The sequence below is a fragment of the Equus quagga genome, unplaced genomic scaffold, assembly GCF_021613505.1.
Source record: "Equus quagga isolate Etosha38 unplaced genomic scaffold, UCLA_HA_Equagga_1.0 84671_RagTag, whole genome shotgun sequence".
NCBI lineage: Eukaryota > Metazoa > Chordata > Mammalia > Perissodactyla > Equidae > Equus > Equus quagga.
In genome coordinates this window covers 1-7,509 of record NW_025803496.1, presented here as the reverse complement: position 1 = coordinate 7,509, position 7,509 = coordinate 1, and the positions used below count along the sequence as shown (strand labels likewise).

The 7,509-nt window shown below is 50.6% G+C and overlaps 1 long non-coding RNA gene across 2 annotated transcripts; it reads left to right on the top strand.

Annotated features, from left to right (window-relative positions):
- The first annotated feature begins 5,110 nt into the window (after positions 1–5,110).
- On the top strand, positions 5,111–6,838 carry LOC124234528 (uncharacterized). Of its 2 annotated transcripts, none has more exons than XR_006887340.1 (3): positions 5,111–5,646; positions 6,107–6,224; positions 6,654–6,838. It is a non-coding gene; the product is annotated as an uncharacterized LOC124234528 (long non-coding RNA). The 2 variants fall into 2 exon arrangements; XR_006887339.1 differs by having other exon boundaries at positions 6,649–6,838.
- Positions 6,839–7,509: the final 671 nt, after the last annotated feature.

Below are 7,509 nucleotides of genomic sequence, written 5' to 3'. Positions count from 1 at the left end.
TGACCATTTTTCCCCCTCTTTGCCTGTCTTGTTCAGGACCTTCTTTGCTGTCATGGTCTACAAGTCAGGTTTGGGCTTAAAGTAAGCCAGATTTGGACTTCCTGAAAAATAGAAGATCTAAAACACTTTATCCCAGGCACCTGACCTCCTACATGGACGTTGGGAAATTAGGTCTTTACCCCGCCTTAAACCATTACCTCTTGTCTCTTTGGCTCGTTTAGCACTGGTGTGAGAGCTCTACGCTCGGGCAGAGTGGGATTTGGACAAGTCCTATAGTTATCTGGAAGCCCATAGTCAAGCCCTGCACCCTTCTCCGGGTACATTAACTTTCAGACACAAACTTTATCACCATGGGTGCCACTCCGTCCATTCCAAAAAGAGCCTACTAGGGCGCATGCTGCAAAATTGGGCTGACTTCAGTTATGAGCTCATGACAAAGAAAAGTATGATGTTTTGCCATTAATGTAGCCTGGCCCCAGTACACACTGGGCTCAGAAGAAAAGTGGCCCCTGAATGGGTTGCTCAATTATGATACCATCTTACAGCTAGAATTATTTTGCAAAAAGGAAGGAAAGGAAGATGAAATCTTCTATGTTCAAGCTTTTATGTTGCTATATCTGGACCAGGGAAGGGGGTACAATGGACTGATGAAGCCCCCAGCTCCTCTGCCTCCTCTCCATTTTCCAGGCCCACTACTTGCCCAAGGGGAAATGCCTGAGGGATTGCCAGGTCTAAGATAGGGGCCCTCTCCTTCTCGAACCTAGCAAGAGACACAATTCAGTCAGGGGGCCCTTTCCAGAGTGGGGCAATTTCCACTGTGACAATATCCCATAGGCATAAGTGGACAAGGGCAACTGGCTGGCTTCATTTGGATGCACTCTCCTTTCTCTACCACGGATTTTTTAATTGGAAATTTTTATATGCCTGAATGCCCTGTTCTCCTGGGACAAGATCATCTATGTAAACTGAATGCTCAAGTGACTTTTTCTCCAGGCCAGCTAGAGGTGCAAGTGCCACTGGAACAATCCTTATGGTTCCAGGTAGCCCTGCTAGGTGTTCAAACACCACTGTTGGACCAATTGCCAGCGAAGATTTTCAAGGAGGTAAGACTGGACATGTGGGCAGATGGGAAGCCTGGGAAAACAAAGCATCTCCTGCCAATACATAAAGCCTGAAACAATATTTGCTAAAACAGGAGGCTCAGAAGGGCATTCAGTCAGTGCTGCACAAATTCCTGGTGGCAGGATTAATCAGACCTTGCCAATTACCATATAATTCTCCTATTCTCACAGTCAAAAAACCCAGGCAGATATGGGTTTGCTCAGGACCTTTATGTCATAAATGAGGTAGTTCAGGACCTCACCCTTTGGTGCCGAGCCCTTACACCTTGCTAACCAACATTTCAGGTGAATATGACTGGTTTTCAGTTTTGGACTTAAAGGATGCATTCTTCTGCATACCGCTCATGGAAGAATCACAACTCTTTGGCTTTGAATGGTGTGACCCAGATACTCAAGCCCCTCAACAATATTGTTGGACAGTGCTCTCTCAGGGCTTCGAAAACTCCCCTATGCTCTTGGGGAGGCCCTAGCTTAAGACTTGAGCCACTTACAATTACAAGAAGGATTACTGTTACAGCACGTGGGTGACTTGCTGATAGTGAGCCCCACTTATGAGCAGTGTCTGGCCAACACAATAAAGATGTTAAATCATTTGGCTGAATGTGGGTATAAGGTCTCACAAAAGAAAGCACAGATCTGCAGACAAAAAATTTCTTGCTTGGCACTTACCTTATCAAAAGGCCAAAGGGAACTGCTGCCAGACTGAAAGAAAGCTAAAGCATGCCTAAGCCCTCCTACCACCCAGCAAAAACTACGAGGATTCATGGGCATGGCTGGTTTCTGTTGGATCTGGATTCCTAACTTGGTCTCATAGTAAAGCCCCTCTATGAGGCTCTAAAAGGGCTAGACCAGGAGCCACTAGAATGGACAAAAGAATGTCAGATGGCTTTTGATACCATCAAGACAAAGTTAATTTCAGTCCCGGCCTTGGAACTTCCTAACTTGGACAAGCCCTTCAGCCTATATGTACGTGAAAGGCAGGGAATAAGCTTGGGGGTTTTAACTCAAAAACTGGACCAGACCCCCTGGCCAGTGGCTTATTTTTCCAAGCAATTGGATCAGACTGTCAAAGGCTGGCCCCCCTGCCTCAGGGCATTTGCTGCTACTTGTGACGTCTTGCAGTAAGTTGAAAAATTCACACTGGGCCAACCCACCACCATGTATATGCCACACGAAGTATTCACATAATTAGAACAAAAAGGAGGATACTGCCTCACTTCAGGATGGATGGTCAAATACTAGGCCATCCTTTTAGATAATCCAAATGTATGGATGTGAGTATCCTTGCATTCTCCCTAAACTCAGCCATTTTGCTCCTTAATAAGACATCAGAAGCCTTAGAACATGACTGCTTACCAGTTGCTGAGACAGTGTATTCTACCTGACCTGATGTGTTGGATTGTCCGTTGGAAGAACCGGACTTGGAACTCTTCGCAGATGGCAGCAGCTTGACGGATCAGGTAAGAGATGCATGGGTTACGCAATCATAACTTTACAAGAGACTTTAGAGGCTAAAAACCCTACCTGCAGAGACCTTGGCTCAAAAGGCAGAAATCCTTGCCCTCACTCGGGCTATACATCTAGCTCGAGGGAAAAGAGTAAATACATATTCAGATTCCTGTTATACCTTTGCTGTAGTTCATGTTCATGGGGCAATCTGGAAAGAAAGGGGACTCAACAGCAGGAGAAAAGGAAATCAGACATAGCCCTAAAATCTTAAAACTGCTACCTGCTGTTAATGAGCCTGCTCAGGTAGCTATCATGCATTGCCCTGGCTACCAGTGGGAAAATCAAATGGGTCCAGAAGACCATCGTAGGGTGCCATCTACAAAAGACTATATAACAGTTGACTAAAAATTGCATAACCTGTACAAAGAACAACCCCAAGACCGCTTCCGGTCCCCCGCATTGGGGCACCCAACATAAAGGAAATTGGCCTACTGAAGACTGGCAGATAGACTTTACCCAGATGCCCCAGACAGCTGAGAATTTCAGGTTTTTGTTAGTGCTAATGGACACCTCCCCTGGGTGGATAGAAGCCGTTCCCACTCGGACTGAGGAAACATCAGAAGTCACTTGCATGTTGCTAAAAGAAATCATCCCTAGACTTGGTCTGCCTAACACCTTACAGAGTGATAATGGACCAACTTTTGTCTCCCAAATAACCCAACAAGTGTCCAAAAGCTTAGCCATACTAGGGTATACTATAGGGTACTACACTCAGCTTGGAGACCTCAACCGACTGGAAAGATGGAGAAAATGAATCACACCTTAAAGACCAAAAATCTACCAAGAAACACAACTAACTTGGGATAAGGTGCTGCCCCTTGCCCTGCTACGGGTTAGAGTATCTCCCCGAAGTGGACTTAAATTGAGTCCTTTCGAAATTCTATATGAGAGACCCTTTCAGGCATCTTCCCCTGGGACTGAACCTCTGGACGTTTTAAGAAATGTTATGATTGCTAATTATGTTAAATCATTAAGCTCTGTATTAACTTCTACCCATGAGTTTGCCTCTCACAGGTCTGCATATCCGTCTGACATCCCTCTATACACCTTCTGACCTGGAAATCATGTTTTGCTGAAAACTTGGAGAAACAAGGAACCCAAAAACCAATTGTCACCTAAATGGACCGGTCCCTTTGAGATTCTTCTCACCATTCACTCATGCATAAAACTTGCAGGCATGAAACCCTGGGTCCATTACTCCTAGATCAAGGCAGCCCCCAAATCACAGGAAAGTATCCCACCTGTATCGAGGGATAAGTGGGTGATGGAATCCCTTGAAGAGATAAAATAGGTCTTTAAAAGAAAACTTTGACCTCCTTTATATAACCCTTCTTCTCATAGTTCTGTTTATTGGGGTATTAATCTTTCTCCTTCTTAAGTTGGGTATTAAATGCCTATCTGCCATAAGCTCCAAACTGATCAGGTCAAAAACACGACAGCTCCCCATAAAGGACCCTTTCAATGAATTCGAAAGAGAAGTAGTTCTTTTCTACTCTATGGTCCCCCAGCGACATCCTGATTCAGCAGGAAGTAGCTAGAAAAAGTAAGACGCCTGGCCTCCCCCTTGACCATATGATTATGTGTTACTGCTGACAGCAGGGGAAATAGTAAGTGAGCAAAAAGTGAGGCCATCTTGATACGCTAAATGGCCCCAGCCCCTCCTCTGTGTGACTACTCGTTGCTCTCCATGTACTCTAAAAAAATGCATGTTCTCTCCTGATTTATGGGCTCCACTTACATATCTACTCTCCAATAACTTGATAAACCATAACTTTTTCCTATCCGTTTCTCTCCAGGAACAGACTGAGCACAGGTGGGAAACACACCTGCAAGGTATCCATCACGGCTGACAGAAGAATGGAAGAATGTGATGTCTGGAACCCATCAAGCCTGGAGACCAACATCCCTGGAGCCCCTCCTTACTGCCCATTTTCCCTATATAACTGCCTCAAGATTCTGTATTTCTTGCAGATGGGTTTTTGAGACATTAGTCACCCATCTTCTGATCTGCTGGCTAATCTAACCTAATTAAACTTCCTTTCTCGATCTCTCACTCGTGATTAACTCGCTAGATCTCAGCGAGTAGAGTGAGCCCTTTGCTTGGTAACGGCACCAGCAGATATTGCCCTTCCGCTTTCTTCTCCAAAGTGACATTAGTGCCAGTCTCTGGCAGGAAATGGACTTCCTGTCTTTAGGTTGGAAGAAAGAGGATTCAGTCTTCAAAATTCTTGGGGACTTCAAGGAAGTCTGAGTATGGCTGGCAATAGGGTTCACACTCAGTCATCGACAACACTTATACTCATGCCATTGGCAGGTTAGCATGAGGTGAATTATCTTCCAGACAATGTAGGGTTCTATATAAACTATAGTCATTTGTTTTTTTAATGAGTGGAAGACCTCTTTGGGGAGTGACAATTTAAGAGTTTGGTGAGATAGTTTAACTAACGAGTGCTGACCACTGAAGGTTCTTCTTGAAGCTCTCTAGCACAGCCTCATGGAACTAGAAGGAAATCGGGCATGTTCTACCCTTGGAGGGCTTGGACCAGAGTGCAAGGGTTGCTGGGTGTTCTCCAGATGGCTCCAGCCAGGAGCAAGCTCAGAAGTGAGCAGCAAAAGAGTTCTAGGGACCAAGCAAGACAGGGGAATTCCCTCAAGGGACTTCCTCTCAGCAGGTCCCCTCCCCCACCGGGAGTGTGGCTCCCAGATGCAGCCTGGGTCCCCCCCCAGCAGGGGGCCCTTGGGATCTCAGCAAAACCCATGCCCTCTGCCCAGCTACTCATTGCCTGGTCCATGCCTCTGCTTTCCAGACCTGTGGCTCAAGCAGGAGACATGGATGAAATGGAAGGGGCCAGGTATGGCAGGAGGCCTGGCCAGGGGCACCCAGGAAGATAAGAGCTCTCCTCTGGGGAAGACCTAGGGGTTGACTCCATGGGAAACTGGACAAGATCGCCATCCCTCTGAAAGCTTGGCAAAGAAGGGAATCCTGGAGACGCAGAGGGCTCTCACAGCAGAGAAGGTAGGCTTCTACCTTCTTGCTGGGGAGATGGGTTTTCAGCTAGGGATGGGAGGGTTGGGGAGACACAAGAGATGGGGCTCGAATGGGCAGAGCAGCAGGCCCCAGAATCTCTGACCTTCCCAGAGCTGAAAGTGGTGAGAGAAACCCAAGGGGAAGGCCAGATTCCTTGTGGTCAGGGCTCTGCCAGCTGAGGCGTCCTCCGGGTCAGGACACGAGGCAGGGTTTCCAGGAATGTGCGTGCCAGGTGGCTCAGGCATCCGGAGAGTGACAGGAAAGCTAGGTTCCTGGGGAGCTGCCCACAGAGGCTGTGGGTCAGCTGGAGGGAACCGGCACACCTCTGGGGGTGGGACTCTGGTGGACCAGGGCTCAGAGCAACTTGCAGCCTCCTCCAACCCACTCTCACTCAGATTCCAGACAAAAGGCAGAGGCCATTCACTACTCTCCTCCTCTCCACCCACAGGGATCCCCAGGCGGAGCCAGGGTGCCAACGGCTCCAGGCGCAAGTCGGGGAGAAACCCTAAGGACCACCCCCACCCCCAGGGAGTCGCCACCAAGAAAAGGGACACGGAGAAGAGAAGGTGAGGGGACGACCCATCCCCAGCTAAGGGGAGACCAAACGACAAGCCTGACCCCAGCTGAGCAGGACGTCAGGGCAGAGGAGGTGGTTTTTGGGCTGGGCCTTGGCACAAATAGGGACAAACCCAGCACCCATGGGGAGGGGGCAGACCCTGGCCCTGGCGAGATGCTCCTTGAGCCCTTTCGAAAGGGCTGAGAGGAAGGCGTGCAGGACTTGGCGTGGGTTCGGGTCGGATCCTGGAAGGGGACCAGAGGTGGGCGTGCCGGGGAGTGCGGGATGGGGCACAGGGGGCTGGAGTCGGGAGCAGGACCGGGAGGCGGCTCTGGGGACCTTGGCAAGGAGTCCCAGGGGCTGTGCGCACTCACCGCAACACCTCTCTTTCTCTATCCCGCGCATTGCATGCCCTTACTGCCCCGCAACTCAAGGACAGGAGGATCCTGCCCTGATCGCCAGAGAGGACCGCTTGCCGCAGATGCGGCCAGGACAGGCGGGAGGCCGGGCCCGCCTCCCCAAAGCGCCGTCGGCAGAGCCACTGGCGGGGCCCTGGCGGGGCTCCAGTCCCGGCTCTTCAACCACGTGGGCACGCCGGACCTGGCTCTGGGCAAGCTGCGGGCTCCGGGGGAGCGCCTTCCTGCCACTGCCCGCCCGCGGCCTGCAGCCCGCCGCCTCGCAGCGCGCCTGGCTCGCCTGGCAGCTGGCGCAGGCGGGGGCGACCCTGCACCAGGCGGGCCCGGCGCTCGACAGTCTGCTCGCAGCCCTCCCTGCTGGAGCCTCCGCGGCCATAGGGACCGCGCCCCCAGCCTGAGCTCGCTTCCTGGCCCTTCCCGGGGCCACTCACTCTGTCCCGGAGCCCGTCCAGACTCTGCCCTCTTGACTCCCCGAGCAAGAGTCCGTGGCAGCAGTTCGCACACCCAGGCGACGAGCTCCCTCCCACCGCGCGACACTATCCACCTGTCCGGGAAACGGTCTTGGGCACGGACCGGACCTCCCTTCCTACAGGATCCCCCTTCAGGCAAAGGGCTCCTCCTTTCCAGAAGACAGCCCCGTGAAGATGAGCGCTCAGAGCAAATCCCTTCTTTTTCTCCAGGGGCTCTGATTGATGCGGGGTCGGTGAGCCGAGGAGTCAAAAGAAAGATTTCTTAGACTCTCAAGATCTGGCAGTAGTGCTCTTTTATTTAGAGAATAGTGTGGAATAGCATGGGGACAGGACTCATGGGCAGTCAGAGCTCCTGCTGCTGCCCCGAGTTGAGGGTTAGGGCTAATTTTATAAGGCATGGGTACGTGAC